The sequence below is a fragment of the Vidua chalybeata genome, chromosome 17 (assembly GCF_026979565.1).
Source record: "Vidua chalybeata isolate OUT-0048 chromosome 17, bVidCha1 merged haplotype, whole genome shotgun sequence".
Lineage (NCBI taxonomy): Eukaryota > Metazoa > Chordata > Aves > Passeriformes > Viduidae > Vidua > Vidua chalybeata.
Genome location: NC_071546.1, coordinates 6,845,052 through 6,865,427, shown reverse-complemented (window position 1 = coordinate 6,865,427; position 20,376 = coordinate 6,845,052). Strand labels below are relative to the sequence as shown.

At 51.1% G+C, this 20,376-nt stretch overlaps 1 protein-coding gene across 3 annotated transcripts in view; it reads right to left on the bottom strand.

Moving 5' to 3' along the window:
• The window catches only part of CDH22 (cadherin 22), a 77,397-nt gene extending 57,261 nt beyond the window's left edge, over positions 1–20,136 (bottom strand). For 2 of the 3 annotated variants that reach the window (XM_053958525.1, XM_053958527.1), the window contains exon 1: positions 19,771–20,136. The gene's annotated coding sequence lies outside the window, so the exon portion shown is untranslated. Of the gene's footprint in view, positions 1–11,976; positions 12,060–19,770 lie in introns of those variants that run through there. The other variant, XM_053958526.1, reaches the window with a different exon arrangement.
• Positions 20,137–20,376: the final 240 nt, after the last annotated feature.

Below are 20,376 nucleotides of genomic sequence, written 5' to 3'. Positions count from 1 at the left end.
GATTAGTGTAATAGGTGAATTGACACAGGGTAGAAAAGTAGAATTTTGGGGTTTTTAGAATGTGATTCAGGGATACAAGGTGGAGGAATTTGGGCGTGTCCTGGCCTTCTTCTTGTCCTCCATGTCTTGGTGTGATGGTGACACTTTTCTATTGGTTTAAATGTAGAGACACACTGTATAACATAGGTGATAACTATTGGCACATTATTGTAAATATAATACACGTAATTTCTGATATAAAATGTAGATGCTGCCCGACAGGGCAGGCAGATTGCCATGGCTGCTTTACTAGACGGATCTCAGCAGGTCAGAGAAAGAATGCTATAGATAAAGAAAAACAAACAACCTTGAGAACTCGATCCTACACATTTTCACACTTCTTCTTTGGCGGCATGGGCTGGGAAACAAGGACTTTTACAATCTTGGGGTCAGCCCAGCATTGAGACCCCGAGCTAGGAGCACCCCTTACACAGCTCCAGCCCCACTACCCAGCAAAGCCAAGGAAGGAGCAGACAGCAGCAGCACAGCAGGGACAGTCCTCAGGGTGGGGACAGCAGTGGCTGCCAGCACCTGCACGCAGAATCCCAACCCCATGGCTGAAAACTGGGAGCTTGTGGACTCCCATGCTGCCAGAGAGCTGCTCCTTACAATGTGCTCTCCCAAGGGCAGATCATGCAGGGACAAAGGGGGCATGAGAAGAGCTGTGGTGTGCCCAAGGTCTGGAGCAGGTATCTCTCACCTGTCATGAGGAAGCCACACAGGTCCAGCACTGTTCTGCCAGCTTGGGCACTGACCACAGCTACCTCACAGGGAGGCTGCAGAGAAGAGCATGGGGACATGTAAGAGGCAGGTTGGAGATGCAGACAGAGCACAGTCACAGCTTTGTCAGTGGTTTGCAGCTCTGCTTCCAACAGGAAGGACTACAGCACCTTTGGAGACAACCCAGGATAGAAAGTCAGATGGACAAAAGCTCCTACTTGACTCCCAGCAAGCAGCCATAAGTGCCCCACTGTTAGAGCAGCAAGAAGAGCACAAGTTTCACACCAGCTTGTTCCCAGAACATGCAAACCTATCTGGAAACCCTTTCTAAAGAGTGGGGCCAACCTCAGCACCAACCAGCCCCCTCCATTCTCTGCCCAGCTCCTTCTGACCCCACTGTGCCTTTACCTGAGAGCTCAGAGGGTGTGCACTGGCTCCAGCACCATCCACACGTGTCAGCTGTGTCACCTCAAGGGAACAGCTGAAGCCATAGCAGGCACAAGAGCAGCTCTGCGGGTCAAATTAGTGCCAGCTCAGTCTGCACCCCACAGGGAGCCCACCTGCCTCACATGTGAGAGCGTGGGCAGCACAACAGGCCAGCCTCAGACAGCCCTTGCTGGGAGATGGGGCAGGAAAAAGCAGCAATTACTCCAACAGCAATTCTTTTCCAGCACTGCCTACAGTGCAGCACGGGCTGTGACCACGTCTCCTCCTGTTAAACAGGATTCAAATCCGCTTAAAGCTCCCCTTCCTGGGAAAAGGAACAGGCTGGCTAGAGCACACTCCCCAGATCTGTTGTATGGAGGTAATACAAGCATGGCTAGGCTGCTGCAAAGCTTTAAGATGGTTCATAATCTCCAAGCCTAGGGCTAAGACATGAACTCAGGCTCTCTGGAGCTCACTTTCTCTACTGGATATTGTAAGACAAGATGAGGCAAAGATGAGACGTTTTTCTCTTTTATAAACTTCTCCTCGAAATATAGAGATGAGAGATGAGGCAATCTTGCCAGATATAAAATACTGTCAACTCCAGGCCAGGCAGGTGTATCACAATCAAGCTTCCAGCATCCCACACGCTGTCTCTTGACAAGAGATGTCCGTACCACACCAAGCACCTGGGCCAAGCACCCACCCATATCCCCACAGCCCCCCACAGCTCCTCTCCAGCATTCAAGAGGCACCTCAGGATTACTCCTTTGGGCTGGACAATGGAATGCTCAGGGCACCGAGCTTCCTGCCCCACAGGGAATACTCTGCAGTTTCAGAACACCAGGGACCAACAACACAACCTGGCTGCAGCCCTCACAAACCAGTGTCCTTGACTGGAAAACACGAACACATATCACTAATTCTGTAAGGGATGGCAGCACTGCTGAGAGAAAAGGTGTGGGATGCCCACTCACATCAACACAGGTGATGGTCACAACCACTGCACTGCAAGCTCCCATTCCACAGCAGATCCCATCAGTGCCACTTCAGTCTCAATGTTCAGATAAAGCCGGACAAAATACCAGAATACTGGTGCCACAGAGAGCATCTGGAAGCTAGACAGGTTTTTGCCATTGCAAGTTCTGGAACTCCCATTGCACCCTCTGTTGAAATGGATCCTGCAGAAGGCAGACTCTAACCCAGTGTCCTTTCCAGAATATCACCAAATTTTGCCAACCAAGCGAGAGATGGCAAGAGATATTAACCTGGATAGCACATAGCATCACACTGTGTACAAATGCTGGAGATCAGTGGCAAAAGGATTCAAAACTGCAGAGGCTTTTGAATTAAGATATTTAAATTACTTTTGTCTTTACTTACACAGTGAAAGAGTCATGTAACCAGTTACTGGATAAGCATATCCCAAATTCAGGTCTAGACCATGCAAGGCAACATTTGGCAGCAATCTGCCTTTCAGCAAGTCTTCAGCCTTGATAGAGAGCACAGAAGACAGGCAGACAATGATAAAAATCAAGTTCTCTCTCTGATGTCACCATAGCTTCAGCTTTAACAACAGGGCAGAAAACCCATTATCCGTAGTAAAAGTTTAGTCATGCTTATTTTTGAAGTAAATCTCTGGATTTCCTCTTTCTGCTTCGTTGGAACTATTCTCTCAGCAAGGAACTCCTTCATCTGCCTTTCTTCTCAGATCAACTTGCACACAGTTAAGAAAAGTTGTTTTGGCAGAGGAATGTGTACCTACACAACGTTCAGCTCTCTATGAATAAATATGCCTCTTTCTCCCTTCTTTTTAAGTTGCTTTAAGTTTAATTATTGTCCCCTTTGATGCTGCCTTAAGAAATTATAATAGAAAAATGAGGCAACTGCCAGAGCAGGAGCTATTCACAACCTTTTGACTTCTCATGTTCAGTCACTTTCTGCTATCAGACACACTGTGAGGAACAGTATTTGTTAAAGCTCTCACACAAGCATTGTTTGGAAAGAAGTATTTTCAAAGTTTGGAAGGGTTTTTTTCCTCCAAATCTTCTCTAGTCCAAGTTTCAAAGAAATTTTAATTGCAAAGAAAATCTCAACATTTGCCCTAGGGAAGAGGTTTTCACAGCCATAACGGTCTCGCTCTGCAGCAATTCTTTTCCAAATATGGAATTTTCATGCCTTGTCTACGTGAATACAATACTTTTAATTTTTCTTTAAAAACAGTCTCTGAGAGGAGGTGGAAGCAGCCATCACAGCACCTCTGTCACAACTTCTGAGATGGACAGAGCTCCTCTTGCTGTGGTGAGAGAGCTCTAGAGCTCAGACCAAGCCTTTCATTTTAGGATCTGGACAGAGACCTGTATCTGAAAGTCGTTCCCTTACAAGCACCCTGCATAAAGTCAGAAGTTGCATTCCTAGAAGAGCCACATTTTTAATGCCCCAGCAGCTCCTGAGAGTGCTCTTGTGCAGTGGGGCAGAGAACCCTCACCAGCCTCCCCTGCCAGAGCTGCACCTGCGGCACAGCCCTAGGACACACAGGGACCTCCATCACCCCCCTCCTTGCCTCCTGCTGCCACTTCTTGGGGCCCTGAACACCAGCAAAAGTGACAAGAAAGGAAAGGCATGAGCCCAGAACAGGACAGGTGGAATCAAAGCTGATGGCCCAGACAACGGGCCATTTGGATAGGAATTAAAGGACAAAGTAAAATAAAGAAGCACAAAATGGAATTCTCCCGCTTTGACAAATGTGGAGGGAATTGGGTTCTTTTAAGCCAATGTTTGGCAGATGCATGAATTATTTATCATTCAATATTGTGTGATTAAATGGAAAACTGAAGGTGTTCATAGCTTTGTCTGCAACTTTCTACCTCTTGTGAAAGACTTCTCAAATTCCTACACAGAATAACAAGTGGGTATTATACTGAGTCTGAAAGGTTCAAAGAAACCTCCTTCAATTTGCTTCTCAAGGTTCAAGGTCACGTTCAGACTCAGTCCTCTGGTGAAATAAATACTATGGCAGGCACACATCACTTTCAGGAAGGTCTCTTGCTGCTGCTCACTCTTCTTCCCTATACATCTTAATCCTCTTAGCAATTTTGTCCTTGGAAATCCCTCAGTCTTCATGACAGGAGATCTGCAACCTCTCTTCACAGAACGCACGAGCCTGAGGAAGTCCCTTCCCCTGACAGCACACTGTCATTTTGAGACTAAGACCAGGCCCCCACAGAATCCTCCACAATGAAGCTGAAAGGCTGTGAGGAAGGACAGGAGAGCAGCAAAAAGCCATGACAAGACCTGGGGGGCTGCACCTGCAGTTTTCACAGTACTTTTCTGCAGTGTAACAAGATCATCTGGTTGAGCACAGCCCAGATTAGAAGTCCATACCAGCTTTCTACTGCAGATACCTCTTTGGGTGCCTTTGGTCCAAGCTAAGTGGCTTCCTCAGCACCTCAAGACAAGCCTGCAGCAATAAACAGCTGTTAGGAAGGTGGAAGAATGAGTGTAATTAGTCTCCTTAATGCCAATTTCAGCATGATCTCTCACACTTAAGAAAACTGTTACAACGATTTTCTTTTTTTCAGAGGAGCTCATTAAATAAAAATTAGAAAGAAGATAGTATAATGGGTAAGAAAATTGTTTCTGCAACATCCTGCTAAAATCCAACACTGTCCTGCCTAAAGACAGGCTTTTCTGGTTTGGAAGAAGATGCTCCAAACCTTCCTGCTCCCCAGGAAATCCTAAGCACCAGGAAGAAAAGAAGGAATCTGGGTACCACAGGAATTTAGGAACCTGAGGCAGAATGGTGCACAGCTTCATCCCCAAAAGAGGAGGCAAACATGCTTTGCTAAGACACAGCACTGTGCAGAATATTCCACCACAGCTGGCAGAAATCCCTAGCAGCTGAGTCTCCAACACAGTGCATTTTGGCCAAGTCTGTTTGAAAGCCAACGTCTCCACGAGGAGCACAGCAAGGAGAGGGGCTGCCCAGATGATCAGAGCTCTCCTAGTCCCTTCCTGGGTCCCTGAGGCTGCACCTTGAGCATAAACAGCTCAGCAGTGAGCAGCGTTCTTGAGAACAAGCCCCAGAGCATCGCAGCCCCACAGGAGCCTCTGGATGGTCACCCTGGTAGACACTCACTGGAAGCAAAGCCCATCTCTCCCTCACAAAGAACAAACAGGAGCGACCAGAGCCTCTTGCTGGGCCAGGGACCTACACACTGGAGCACATGTGCCAGGAATACTCAGAGCACAGCGTCTGCCCATGAGCTGCAGATAACAGCTTCCTGCACAATAAAGGACTGACCTCCTTGTAAGCAACTTGCAGACAACAGCAACAGGCTAAATTTTGCATTCAACCATTAATGATTGATGCATTATTTATCTGGAATCATTTGCTTCATTCTACTAATCACATCACCACTACCAGCTCCTGACAATGAACAGTGCTTACAGTCATGTCCCAGGAGTCACTCCCTGCCCAGAGCAACTCAACCCGAAGCTCAGTGGCCTCAGGGCTATTTCACCTCCCCAGGAAAACATCCTGCTCACTGCCCTGCAGACACCAGGAGCCACTTACCCTCTGATGGCCAGCCTCTGGCACGGCTGCACACTGCCCCATGTGCAGAGGGAGCTGCTGAAAGCAGCTCCTGTCCACCAAGGGCTCAGTGAGCAGTCAGAAGAAACCAGCACCACACTCACTCTTCTCCTGCCCCGAGTCCTTCTTGCACTTTGAGCCCAGCCCACTGCCGTGGTTTAACTGCAGAACAAAGTAGCTACAGTGAGTTTCTGCAAAATTCACATGTCAATGGCCCAACTTGGGCCCCACCAAGAAGCCCTTCCTGCAAGGGCAAACAGCCCCACAAAGAGAACCCACATGGAAACCAGACACCCCCAGAGCAGAGCAGCCCTTTGTCCCCTAAGTGCCACAGCTCAGAACTCCCCAGTTGTGTCCCCCCAGGCACTCCTGTGCAACCACTTTGCAGGCAAAACCCACACAGCAGAGGGCACAGACACCTTTCTCCAGAGGAACCAGTCCTTTGGGAATGGACCAAGTCTGGATGGGGGCTCTGGAGACAGGGACAGAGAGACCACATGTCCCAGGTCACTTGCACGCAAATGAAGAAGCATTTTAGCATCCAGTCTTGTAGAAATCAAATTTTGATATCCTTTCATGGCCACTAAATTCTGTTCACAAAGACCAAGAAAAAAAAAAAAGGAAGTAAAAGCCTTAATAAATGCTGGAAGAGCAGGGAGCTCACACCAGCTCCCAGCCCAGCGTAGCTCAGGGATTATCTAGGCAATAGTTTATTTTTCTCTCCAGTATCATTTTCCCAGCTTGATCTCTACTGTCGCAGTATGATGTTTTCACCCCATTAGCCTTGCTTAAAAAAGTGATCCCAGGACTGTGAGTGTTATTGCCCACATAAATCAGGAGGCTTTGAATATGGAGCACCTTTAAATAAACAGCTGATGGAAGTGAAGTTCCGGGATCATTATTAATAGCTTTTCATTTCTGTGTCCGCTGTGCTGTGACATTCTTTCCCAGCAGAAAGCCTCCGCTTCCTATCCCCAGTACATCTGATCCCATGAGTCCTCCAGCCAGAATGAATGACTGTACCTTTGTGTTAATTGCATCGCCCGTTCCACAAACGGAATACTAATATTAACTAGCAAGAGGAGAAGAGTTTGCAGAGCAGGAGTGATGGGACAGTTTAGAAAGAGACACACCAGTCCCACTGCCTTTTCCAGGGCTGGTCCTTCCTCCTTGCCTCGAGGAAGGGCAAATCTTCCAACACGCACCAGTAAATGCTACAACAGGTGACGAGGTTCTATTCAATTTCTGTCCTGTCTAAAGTGCCTTGTACTGGACAGACACCAATTTTCTCTGCTCTGCCAGCAATATTACACCTCTCACAAACCCCCTGTAAGCAGAATGATGCCACTCTCCACATTCCAAACAGCTTCAGGATGAGTTCAAAGCAATATACACCCTTGGAGAAGCAGCCACCACAGAGCAGCCCCAATAGAACTTAGGTACTGTTCAAAAATCTCACCTGGCCAGATCCAGTTCATTTTTCTCCAACATGACTTCCAAGGGAGAAATCATTCTCCTCCTCCACCTTCACCTATCAGGGACTCTCCTGAACACTGCAGGAAGGTGCAGAGCAACAAGGGGCAGACCTAAGGGCAGCAACAGCTTACACCACCCACTTCCCTTTCCCAGGGTGGTGAGCCTGGGACAGGACTAGACATCTCATCAAGAAGGATCTTGGCCACCTGCTCTGGGAGCCCCTGGCCTTGCTCTCTGCTGCCAGCACTGACACATAGGTGCTCCCAGGTGGAATTCCCAAAATCTTCATGTGGAGGACCCAGAGCTGCCAACTCTGCTGCATCCACAAATGACATCTTCTCCCAGGTCTGTGGAGAGACCAAGTTTCTCCTCAGAAAGTGTGCTCAGGCTCTCTGAGGCACTTTGCCCAAAGAAAGAAGGAAATGACCCTGCTGACAGCCAGCTCCAACAAAGGGACCAATGTAAGCGCTGGCAAAAACACTCCACAGTGCTCCACGGTGCCCAGGAAAAGGCTGGCACAGGTGTTACAGCCTCTTTACTGCAGAGACAAAAACAGAGGGTCCTGCTGCCACAGCCCACCCCCATCTCCTTCTACTGCTCTTGAGTCATGACCTGCCTACAGGTCATGCTGCTCAAAGAGAAATCACAGGGGAAGCAAATATCCCAAAACAGCCTGCTGCTGTTTGCAGAGACAAAGTTTGCAACAGACATTTGCTGTACATAAACTCAAAGGGCTGCAAAGAGCAGCAAACCCCAGGAACAGGTGATGGCTTTTGATTTTACTGCTTGCTCTTTTCCCAAATCCAGCTCTCAGCAAGGAGATTTGGGACACGGGCATAAATAACAGAAGGTTCACCTATGAGAGAGCTGAAGTGGAAGCATCAAAAAACTGGAACGTGGCTGAACAAGGCTGAAAGAGACCACGACACATAGGAAGTACATTCCTTGGAGGACTTTAAGTGGGACAAAAACTGTTAAATGTGTCTCCTGATTTCAGAGTCCTTTGCTAGCTATGGTCTGAGTTGTGATGGACTAGCACAGCAGAGATACATCCTTATGACAAGTCTGTGGGTCTCTGGGTATGATTCTGCAAGCCAGATACAGCACCAGCCTTCCTTCCGCAAGAAACTCTGACCACTTTGTTGAGTGACAAAAAAGATTTGATTCCTCCTCCACAAAGTTGGATTTGATTCCTCCCCCAACTTGCAGACAACAGCAACAGGCTAAATGTTGCTGTATTTGCAGACTGTGAGCCAGCATCTAGCAGCCACACAGGGCCTTCAAGCACGGGAAATACAGTGGGTATCACATATGCAAAGCTCAGTGCATCACTAGAAACACTGCTTTCCAACCACCAGACTTCAGCATCCCATTGAAGCATCACCTCTCAGCAGAGGCCAAATGTGCAAATTGCAGTTGAAAGGGAGAACATTTCTGAAAGCTCGAAGCACGTGAACACAGCAGACTGGAACAGAATCTGCAAGTAGCTTCACTTTAATGTCACTACCAAACCAACAGCACAAAGAGGAAGGGACAGACTGGGAGCCCTGGGAACAACCACTCTGCTCAGCACAACTGATAAAGCGGGATTAATCATTCAGTTCCTCCATCAGGCACAGGGGTTCAGGGCTTTGGTGTAAAACTCCATCAAACAAGACTGGCATCTTCACTTCTGACATTCCTGATGGACAGAGGACGCAGCGTGAGGTTTTGCACAGGCCTTATTTCACAGTCCAGCCCTTTGCCTCTGACACTCCTGGAAATAGTGAGACTGAGAGAATCTTCTCAATCCAGCACACAGGCTTTGAAGGGTCTTTCCTCATGTATCTGCACAGAGCTGGGACCTTGGGGCCTTGTATGTAGGTTCTAATGTTATTATTATCAAAAGGAATAAAGAGGGACATGGTGAAGTAAGAGGCAGCAAAGCAGCCCAGGCAACAAAGGGAGAAAGAAAGAGAGAGATTACAGTAGCAACAGGGAGGACAGAAAAGCAAATGGACAAAGTGCATGGGAAAGAATAGAATGAAGGAGATATACATACACGTGAGCAAGCAGGATTGTGCTGGAACGTGTGGGAGTGTGGGCGTGCAGGAGAGGGCACAGACACTCACACAGGCAGGTGCAGCCATTTGCAGCCCCCAGTCCTCCTGCCCCACCCCAGGCTGGCAGCCTGGCACTGCTTCAGCACGGGATCTCCCTGAGAGCAGCCAGGGCACATGCAGGACTCCCCTGACCCAACCCTCTCCATTCAGTACAGCAGCCACTCTGACAGAGAAAGATCCTCACAACCAGAGACACTGACAGACCCTGGCTCTGAGCACCCCACCTCTCCCCAAAGCAGTTCCGTGCTTGGAACTGGAACTTCTGTGCCTGGGAGAGGGAGAAGTGGCAGGACACACGTACAGACACAGCCACTTCCCTGGATGGTTTTCTCCAGCTTTGTCACCCTCACACACATTGACCCTTTGCATCCTGCTCTGTCACTACACTGCAGACCCTGGCTTGCACTGCCTTTGTCCTCTGGGCTGCCTCACTTCTCCCTTCACAGCCTTTCTAGCTCCCTTGATGGCAGTCACCTCAGAGCCCATTCAGACAGCCCCAAGTGCCCAGCCCAGAGCCCACCACACCCAATCCATGCAGTCACTTGCACAAGTGCTGAAACCCAAACTGCACATCACCCCCTGTGTGCTGCCACACCGCCCTCCAGGCCCCCACTGCTCCAGTTGGACACTGGATTGTGTCAACCTGGACTGCAGCGCAAGCAAAACGTGTTCCTTCGTGTCCTCCTCTCCAACCCACCACCTAACTCAGGCTGCTGGGCTGGCAGCAACCTCGGGCAGAGTTTGGGCAACCAAAGCCAAGCAGTGTCCAGCCAAGAAGCCGTTCTAGCCCCCTGGGCCTCTGAGTTGTGCATGTCTTGCCCCTCACACCTCACAGTGGTGTGATGCCAAAACTCACACCTTGGACATGCAGTCATTGTGATTCCAAAACAGAAAAACAAGACACAGCTGCCCCGAGCAGGGCTGATTACAAACCTTTGAGAGGTTCAGGACCCAGCCAGACACAAGCACTGCATCTGAGCACTCTTTGGGGCCCCCATGGTGGAGGACACCAAGAGATTTCACTCATGAAACAGCTTTCTACATCTTGGTACACAGAGGCACAGACAGACCTCACACACAAAAACATATAAAACATAAAAAGTTATCAAAGACTCCAGGCATTGTCTAGAAGAGGACAAAGAAGAAAAAAAAAAAGCTATTTCTATATATACTTGGGAAGCACCAGATAGCATAGCGATGGACTAGATATAAAAAAGATACAGATGAGTCTCAGTCCCAGCCTTTGATCGCTCACCAGGGAAATGCATGTGCTGCCTTCTGGAAACCAGGACCAGACATTGTGTCCTACCTCTGCCTAAGCCCAGCTCAGCTGCAGTTTAAAGAAAAGGCCTTCCAGCCTGGTGCTTCACAGTCCCTCCCTCTCAATTCTATTTCACAGCAGCTTTTCACAACCCTGACACTGCTTACTATAAGCAATACAAGCTCAGCTGCAGGATTTTCTCCTTCTGGGACAGCCTAAGGTTTGGAAAATGCCTCCCTAGAAGCACCAAACGTGACTGGAGCCTGTGGCCAGGAACTGAAGGGAGATGCTGAGCAGCAGCCCTGAGCAGTCCCAGGTCAGACCCTGTCCTGCCAGCTCCAGCACTCTGAAGGACTGAGGATAATTTACACCAGCTGAGTGAGCAGCTCACCACTGACACACAGCCCTGCTTACCAAGGCTTGCTTTCCAGCACTCCCTCGGTGTGAGCACTAAGAGGTGTTTAACTGTCCTCTACTGGGTATGGCTGGGAGGGAGTTAATTAGCTTTGCTTGGTGCTGAGTTTTAGGTCTGTGACCAAAACAAAACTGGTAACACACTGATATTTTAGCTACTGCTAAATGGTGTTTATAGTGTTAAAGCCTTCTCTGCTTCTCACCATGTCCCCCAGTAAAGAGACTGGGGGTGCACAAGAGTTTGGGAGTGGATTACCCAGATCAACAACAAAGCTACCCTGTCCCATCTAACATCATGCTCAGCAACAAAAAGGGAGAGGAGAGATCCTGGGGGGGGTGCCACCCTTAGCTCAGGAACTCCTGGACATCAGTCCACACACAGAAGGCAATGAGTGTTTGCCTTTGCATCCCTTGTTTTCTTTCTCTCTTCTTCCACTTTCCCTTATTAAACCATTTTTATCTCAACCCACACATTTTCTTGCTTTTACTCTTCCTTTCCTCTTCCCATGACCCACTTGGGAATGAGGGAGTGAGTAATTGGCTGTGTGGGGCTTAGCAGCTTACCATGGCTATCCCATAACAGCCCAAAACACTTGGCTGCGCCAGTGCAGGCCACGTTCACAGCCAGAGCAGAGGAAAGCAGACTGAACCCTTCCAAATGCATTAACCAGAAAGCAGCAGCCGTGGCAGAGTGAGAAACTGCCATTCTCCTTGCACAACGCTTTGAGCCTCTCAGTCCTGTGACGAGAGCTCACATCTCCAGTTCTGGAGCAGCCAAGCACCACCCCACTTCCCATCTAATCCACTGAAATACATTAGCACTCTAGGTGCAAAACCAATTAAAGCCTCAACTGATGGTTCCAGCATCCTCCCAGCCAGACACGAGTCTCCCATTACACAAAAATGTAAACCGCTTTTTCAGAGAAAAACCCATAAATGCTCACCTGTGGTGACTACTCGAGCTGGGGAGGGTTCAGTGCCTGCACTCACTCCTTACGTCCATCACTTTGCGGTGCCAAGGACAGGAGCAGCATCATCTGTCAGCACAACAGTCACTCCTCTAGGCAGGACTTCAGCGCTCCAGCTCAAAAGCCCTTGTCTGCCTTCACTAATCCACTGCCAACTCCTGGGCAAGGCCATGTCTTCATCTGCAGGGTCAGCCACAGCCCCTGGCCACTCATGCCATGGGGACTCACAGTGGCAGCCCCAGTCCTTTGCACACCTGGGGCTCGTCCCCTGCTCACACACCCAGCTGGCCGAGGCCCTGGCATCAGCCTCTGCCATACCTGCCACGGAGGCCGCCCCTGCCTTGCATGAAGCTGGGCCAGATCTAACCCACCCAAGGGCTCACCTGAGAGATGAATCTGGGCAACAAAGCAGAAAAGAGGGATTTGGGAAAGACACGGTCACTTCCCAGCCTCAGCGAGACGAGCAGAGCCACTGCCCAGCGGAGGAGCCCAGCTCTCAGCTCACCTCCCGCAGCACCTTTCAGATTAATTGGTTAATTGGCACGGCGGGCTGTGCACGGGAAAGGAGGAAGGATGGCTCCCTCTGCCGGCACCGGCCCGAGGAGGAGCCCCCCGCCCGTGCCCGTTCCCCCAGCACCGGGAGCAGCCGCAGCCCGGCCCGGGGCACGGCTGACCTCGCACCGCCACAGCATCCGAGAGCCGCCGCGGCGAGAATTCCCATCTCCCGGGCACAGCTGAGGATGTCCAGGGAAGGGGTGCCCTGCCTCGGGACAGTATTGCTGCAGCAGGAGTTATTTTGGGAAAAAATACCATGCCACTGGGAAACAGCCCGGGAGGGCTGTAGCAAACGGGTGTTCAGCTGACTTTTAAAAGTTTAAGCAGGGATGTAATTTCTTAAGGACTCTGCTGATGCTCAGCTATTCCTACCTGCCATTAAAAGGTTTAGCTGTATTTCATAAGTGGGAAGGCAGCCAAGCTCAGAAAGCTGGTGAAGTCCAGCTCTCCAAACAACCCTATCCCTCACCTGTCTGTCCTCGACCTTCCAGACTCCAGTGGCAGGGGAAACAATTCCCTCTCCCACACAGGCACAACACCGTCAGCAACAGCCACATGCCTAGTTGGGGCATAACAATAGCAAAGAAAGCACATTTTCACACAGCTAAAAGAAGTGAATAGTGAAAATACAGAGCTATCCAAGGGTAACTCTGCAGTCTGGTAGTGGTGGCAGGGGGGGGAACAAAACAGTGTCCTGTCCCAGGTTAACAAGATGATTTGCTCACTGTTAGTATGTGCACATCTCAAACTGATTCTCTCCAGAGAGGGTGATGAGGACAGGAGGAGGTGCTTGGAGCTTAGGAGCCACTTTTAATGACAAGGATTATTGGAGAAACAGCATTTTGGGGATTTGGGATTCCGGGAAGAAGCTGCAGTAGGAGCAGAGGGAGATAATCCCAGTGTGACAGACAGAGATGCAAGGAAGCAGGACTGGAGAAGGGAGTGCAGCATCCCCAGGCACACACAGAAGTTACTATCTGGCTCAAAGGAACATCCATTCCAGAGCAGGAGGCTGCCAGAACAAGGGCCTGGCCCACAGCTTCCAGCTCTCTTCCCTCCTGGGATGGCCAGACCAGTATGGTTTCTCTGGACCAGCCAAACTTTTATCTGTTTTCACTGACTCTGGACAACAGTGGGGCCTCAGAGCCAGAGGCTCCATCTGCTCTACAGGCTCCCTGGGCAGCCTGTGACCTGTGAGCAAACAGCCAGCCAGGGGCACCCAGGCTCTGCCCTGAAGGCAGCAGAGGGGCACAAAGGGGACACAGCCCAGGGTACCCAGCTCCAACACCTCTCAGGTGGGCCTGGGGCCCTTCCTAGTCTGGTGTCTGCCTGCACACAGCTCGCCAGAGCACGGGGAAGGGCAGCAGTGCTCAAGAAGGAGTCCAGAGACAGAGAGGTGTCACCTGCAGAGGCTGTGCTGAGTTCCCAGGAGCTGCCGGGCACAGCACTGGGGATGAAGCTGCCCCAAGCCTGTGGCTGCAGCACCCAGGAGGGGCTGTTTGCTGCACAGAACTGGACAGCTCATCTGTGGGAATGAACTCCCTCCTGCCAGGCCACTATTGTGACCACATCACACCCTCCTGCTCTGACTCTGCTTTGCCATCAAACCTCAGGGAAGTGCCAGCTTACCAAAGCAGTGCTCAGATCCTGTGCTTGCTCCCACAGCTGCTGTTTCCAAATGTCTCACTCACAGCCTTGGCATGCAGGGTGAACACCACTACCTGTACCCACATTCACACGTGGGCTCCTGCCAAAAGGCATTCAGAGCTTTCAAGGCTCCACTTATTGTCCAAGATGTTTCTATGGCGACTACCTTCACATCCCATCATTGGCTGTGGAAAGCTTCTGGCCATCAGCAGCTTCAGGTGAGTTGAGGGCCTCAAGCTTCAAGTCACCTGCAGTTGTTAATGCCACTGGCTACAGCCAATTGGGAAGAGCTTAACAAAACCCTCACTGAATGGTGAGCACGGCGGTGTCAAAGAGGAGTGGGCCTGTCTCCTTCCCCTTGGGGTTCTCTGTAGCAGGGAGGAGCAACAGAGGGGGGCAGGGTGTGTCTGCAGAAGGGTATTGGACAAACAATTCTGCTTTCATATTCCCTGAAGGATTTCCCAATCAGCAAAGCTCACAGAACTGCCATAACCAAAGCACAGGACCACTTCAGTCCATGCAGTGACGGGCCCTGACACACCAGCGCCCTGGCAGAGCTCCCAGCTCTGCTCCTACTGGGCACCTCACTAAGTGTTCCTGCAGGGCAGCCACAAATCTCTAGGTGCTTCTGAGAAGCACCAGGCCCAGCATCACCTCCACCACAGCCACAGCTTCCATCATGAGCCGGGCAGGGCCAAATTCAGCACACGTGACAGCAGTGACAGCGTGAGACAAGCAAGGTGGCTTTGTCTGGGGAGCAGAGCCTGCCCACAACACTGTGACAGCAGTGCTAACAGGCACATAGCCCACGGCCTCAGCCCTGAGGAGTGCGAGCTAAGGCACGGCTCTCCCACAAGAGATCCGAAATCAGGAAGTGCAGAGCTGAGTAGAGTCAAAACTGAATGAGTTCTGTTGGGTTTATTTTCTCCAGGCTCATGGATGGCACTGCCAGAGCAAGGCAGTGAGTAAAAGCAGGACAGCAGAACAGGGCACAGCAGGCAGAGAGGAGGCAAGTGCAGATTTCTCGGACAAGAGCAGGAGGGCAGGACTGGGAACACAGAAGTGCTGCCCTTCCTGCAATGGGTATTGCAACCTTGCCTTGTGTTTAGTGAGCTATCCTGAGATGGGGCACCCAGCAGAAAGGAGGCACTTTCTGACAAGCACCTTGATTTTCAGCTTGTAGGTGTGGCAGCAATGAATGATCCAGTCAAACCTGGGCCTTGGGCTGGAGGAGATGGACCAGCTCTGGGCTGGAGCACAGATGGACCAGCTTTGGGCTGGCTGCCTCTCCTATGCCCAAGGGCACAACTACACCTGTTTTCAAGAAGAAAAATGCAGGGGCCTCAGCTTAGCAGGGTCTGCCCCCCACCTTTTAGGCAAAGATGCCTCCTAGGAGGTCTGGGGAGAGCTACGCCCAGCTGACACTGGTGTGTGTCCTCACCACCACCGAGGCTGGGTCAGCAGTGTGGAAGCAGCTGAGACAGCACTTGGAAACCCATCTGAAGACAAAAGCCATGCCCAGCCACTGAGGCACAGGCACCCCCAGACAAACCACATGCTGTGAACAGTCCCTCCTTGAGCTCCCACCTCCCAGCAGAGTCCTGTACCCCCGTTTGCTGTACATGCACCAGGAAACTTCAATAGCTGAGGGAGCTCTGGGGCTGCCCTGGGCCCCACACCCAGCTGCCAGCTACCACTTGCTCAGGCCCACAGTGTCCCACAGACCCTCAGAAGAAGGTGCTGTAATGCTGTCAAAGAGATGAGACATCCATTTGCAAGAAGAATTCCAACCACACTGCAAGAGGATCTGAGGAAGAGCATCACCAAGAAGACCCAGAGCTAGATCTAGACCTTCTGCGGGCATCCCAGCCAGCCCTGTGGGGTAACAAAAGGCAGACACTGCTGGAAAAAGATCCACTTTTACTACCCAGACATTATCCTGCACAACCAGTACAAAAATGTCATCCAACAACCATTCCCCAACAGGATAAACCAGAACTCCCTTCTTCCTGCCATAGCACAAAGGACAGTAAAAAGAAAGAAAAATGCAAGAGATACAGAGTCAGGCTAAAGTAAAGACTGGCCTAGTCTCTGAAAGCAGAGTTGTTGCAAAGGATAAAATTGAAAATTACTGTAATGTGCTGTACTCCTTTTATGGACTTTGCAAATAATAGAAAGTGATGACTAAATGAAAAAGAAACTGTGAACTAACTGGGAGGATGGGTCTCTGCAGTGGCTGCCAGCAGGAGCAGAGAGCCCCATGCCTGAGCCCTCCACAGCTCTCCAGAGCAGAAAATAACCCACAAACGGGACACAACTGCAGAGACAGATGTCCCACAGAGCTGAGCAGGCAGTGGACACTCAGCTCATGTTGGGTGAACAGCTGAGTCCAAGTCCAACCCCATGCTCCAAGTCTACAGCAATTGCTGTTGAAATCCAGCCACGAAGACTTGGCTTTTCTGCTGGGGTAGAGCGGGGACTTCACAAGTAACACAGCTCACAGGGACATGCAGGCATGAGCCCTGTGAATGCTGCAGTAGCCAAGCCAAAGGACAGAGCCCTGTGCCCTCGCCTACAGCCCAGGGCAGCCACACACCTGAGAGCAAGGTGACACAGGGGACCCTGCTCCCCGCAGAGCAAAGAGCACACGGGTGCTGAGGGCACGGGCAGGACATTCCCAGAGCAACAAACAGTCTGAGGCTGAGCCGGTGACATCCCTCCCCACCGGGCACCTCTTCCACAAAGAAACACCATGGGATAAACTGGTGCTAGAGACAAAAGAGATCCCGAGAACAGCAAGGAGCTGTACACCGTGTCCACCTACAGCCTCGGGCAAGCAATCTGGCTGGGATTCACACCCACCTCATCTTTACATGTAATTTTTCAAGAAAGCAGATCACTCAAAATGGCCTGTGCCTCGGGATATGCATGGACTTATCTGCAGAGAAGTGTCACTGCTCGTAAACCCAAACACAGTTGCATAACCACATGGTTAAAAGATAACAGAAATTCATACATGGCTGTATCCTTATGCACGAATACTCTTTAGTGACATGATGTCAGAAGAACCCAAGTGTCACCACACTGTTTCTTTTTCCAACTGTTTTCCTTTACTTTCAAAATGTGGGCTTTTAAAATATAAAAACTAATTATTTGAAAAAATAAGTAATTGTACTTTAAAGGAATAACTGAAGTCCAGTTTTGTTTCAAAGCTTTCACAAATAATCTAATCCTTCTAATGAAATAAAGTCCGTGGGTTGAAAAAGGGGCTTCACATAAACAAACATTCTCTCTGCAATATTTCCAGCCAAATTTTACTGCTATGGGATAGTGACTATGAGCACAAAAGTAAAATTTGCTACAAAAAAAGCCTTGCTAACTCAATATTATTTTTAATGCAAAAAAAAAAAAAAAAACAAAAGCTGAACAGATAATATAAACAACAAACAGTAAATTGTGATCCTTTTCTCATAATCCTTACACACAAGAAAGAACTATGAATTTTTAAAACATGACATTGCATTTAAATCATGAAAATATAATATTTTTTGGGATGGAGCTAGGAAGAATAGGATTTTAACTGTTATTTTTAACCCAAAGACAACCTTTTCTTTCCTTTTTTTTTCCCAGACGCCTGCTAGCTTCTTTTGAAAAAGAGTTTTAAAACTGACCTTGTTCCAGTAGCCACTTCTCTGTCATAGGTATGAAATCACTATATCATATTATAAAGTGTCAATGCACCAAAAAGCAAAGGGCATTTTTTTTTTCAGAAGGAACAAAACTGGGCTTTTTTACCTGTGAAACAGCATATACTTTTTCTTTCATAAGCCCACCAATTTCAGCACTGTATTATTCGGCATTTCATACAGAGACCACACCTCACTTGATCTGACCCTCACCTCACTGGAGCAGAGGCGTATGTGAGACAAAAGTCAGCACAGAATCTGGGCCACCTTATTTAGATTTCAGCGGGCTCTTACCCTGTGCTACTCTCAGGGTACTGTCAACATTTCAGGGAATTCATCAATGAGCAGCAGAACCACCTTTTGGCCTCGAACACAAACAAACACAGCACCAGCACAGAGAAAACGTTTCAGACTTAAAGCCAGAGAAACAATTTATTTTCAGCATTTAAAAACTCATGTACCAGGACAATGATCTCCAGCCCTGATAATTGTTTGCTGCAAATACTCATTACCCAGTGCTCTTGAAAGAAGTGGAGAGCATCCATCAGCCCTCATAGGGAAAACCTGGCAAAGCCCAGGTTCTGAGCTGGGCATGCAATCTGTGAGTACAGAGACTGCAGGCTTCAGCCATGCTCTGTGCATTGGGTACTCTGAAGAGACAGAAGCAGGTCCCAAAGAAACAGTCGTGAGCTGAGATTTCCTCAGTGGTATGCAAGACTGTGTTGCAACACACGGCATTTTAATAGCATAAGTACCAACCCAGGAGCAGGGACAGAGAGGCACATTCCCTCATTTATTTCCTCAGGCCATGCAAACAAGCTCTGGAGTATCAGAGCTCTGGCGGAGCCACCCATCCTTCCTTTGCAGCCCTCTCAGGTCCAGAGGCTTCCCTGAGGTGCACTGCACTGCCTTATGAAGTTATGTCTGAACTCCTGAGCCTGCCCCTCCTCGCCGCTGTCTACACCATCACCCCTGTAACTGGTCCTGCTCATGCATAAAACCAGGTTAGATGAGAAGACAGGGCAGATGTCCCCAGACTGTGCAGGATGTTAAAACTGTCAGAAACCAAATAAAAATGAAGAGGCATCAACTGCATCCCTCCACACCCAGACCCACCGGCAGTGCCCGCAGGAGCCCAGATGCCACAGGGTGGGCTCCCCGGGGAGAGGCACCTGGCGTGGCAGCACTGAACAGGGCACGCCGGGGAGCAGATGCGGCTGCAGATCTCGCTCCCAGAAGGCCTGTGCACAGCCAGTTGGGAACCACATTTTAAATGAGGAAAGTGCTAGTTTTAGAACAGTTATTTTTAGTTTGTTGTTAGAAAAAAATGTGGCTCTGTGAAGAGAGATGTTACCCGGCCGGCTCTAAAGGGCTCCCGCTGGGCTCCTCGGGCACAGCAGCCACACATCCACACACGCCCAGAGCAAATTCCGTGCGGAATGGGCACGGAATGAGTGCGAAGGCTCCGGTCTCAGCGAGAGAAACGGGGAGATCGATCTTGGGTAGGAAGGAGCCCGAAGAGGACGTTTTAAGATACCACCGGTTAAAAAAGGAGCTGCAGCTCTTCAAGCACCGGACTGTTTTAACTGGAGGGTGTGCTCGGACCCGCCGCTGCCGCGGCCGCGCCGGAGGCATCAAACCTCTGGCTTCGCCCGGCGACACCAAGGAGACCGGGGCACCCCGGGGCACGCCGGGGCGCGGGACTGCCCGGCCCGAGGCGGCGGCGACCCCGGGGCCGGGCCGAGCCCGCGCTCACCCGCGGGGAGCGCCCGCCGCAGCCCCCCCGAGCGGCGGCAAAGTTTGCGGCGCGGCGAGGGACGGAGAAGTTGGGCTCCCCCGCCGCGCCCGCCCCGCCGCCCCCCGAGCCCCCGCCCGCTCTTACCTGGGGCGGCGGCCGCGGCGGCTCCCCCGCGCCGGGCGCTCGGCCTCCCGCGGCATCCTGCGCGGCACCCGCCGGCGCGGAGCGGAGCGCAGCCCCGCAGCCGGGCACGGAGCGGAGCGCAGCCCCTGCAGCCGCAGCCGGGCACGGAGCGGAGCGGAACCCCCGGCAGTCGGGCACGGAGCGGATCTCAGCCTCGGCAGCCGGGCACGGAGCGGATCTCAGCCTCGGCAGCCGGGCACGGAGCGGATCGCAGCCCGGGCAGTCGGGCACGGAGCGGAGCGGAGCCCCTGCGCCCCGGCACGGAGCGGATCGCAGCCCCGGCAGCAGCGCGGAGCCCCGAGCGGCGGCGGCGGCGAGCGGAGCCGGCTGCGGGCACCGGGCGGGCAGGGCGCGAGGCGGGGCGCGGGCGGCGGGTGCGCGGCGGGGGCTGCATGTGCGGCGAGAGCCGCCTTCCTCCCCCTCGCTCCCTGCCTGCCTCCCCTCCTTCCCCGCCAGCCCAGCCCAGCCCAGCCCAGCCCGGCCCGGCCCAGCCCAGCCTCTGCTGGAGACTCTGAGAATGCAGCGCCGGGTCCGCGCCCCGGGCTGGCCCCGGAGCCTCCCCCAGGG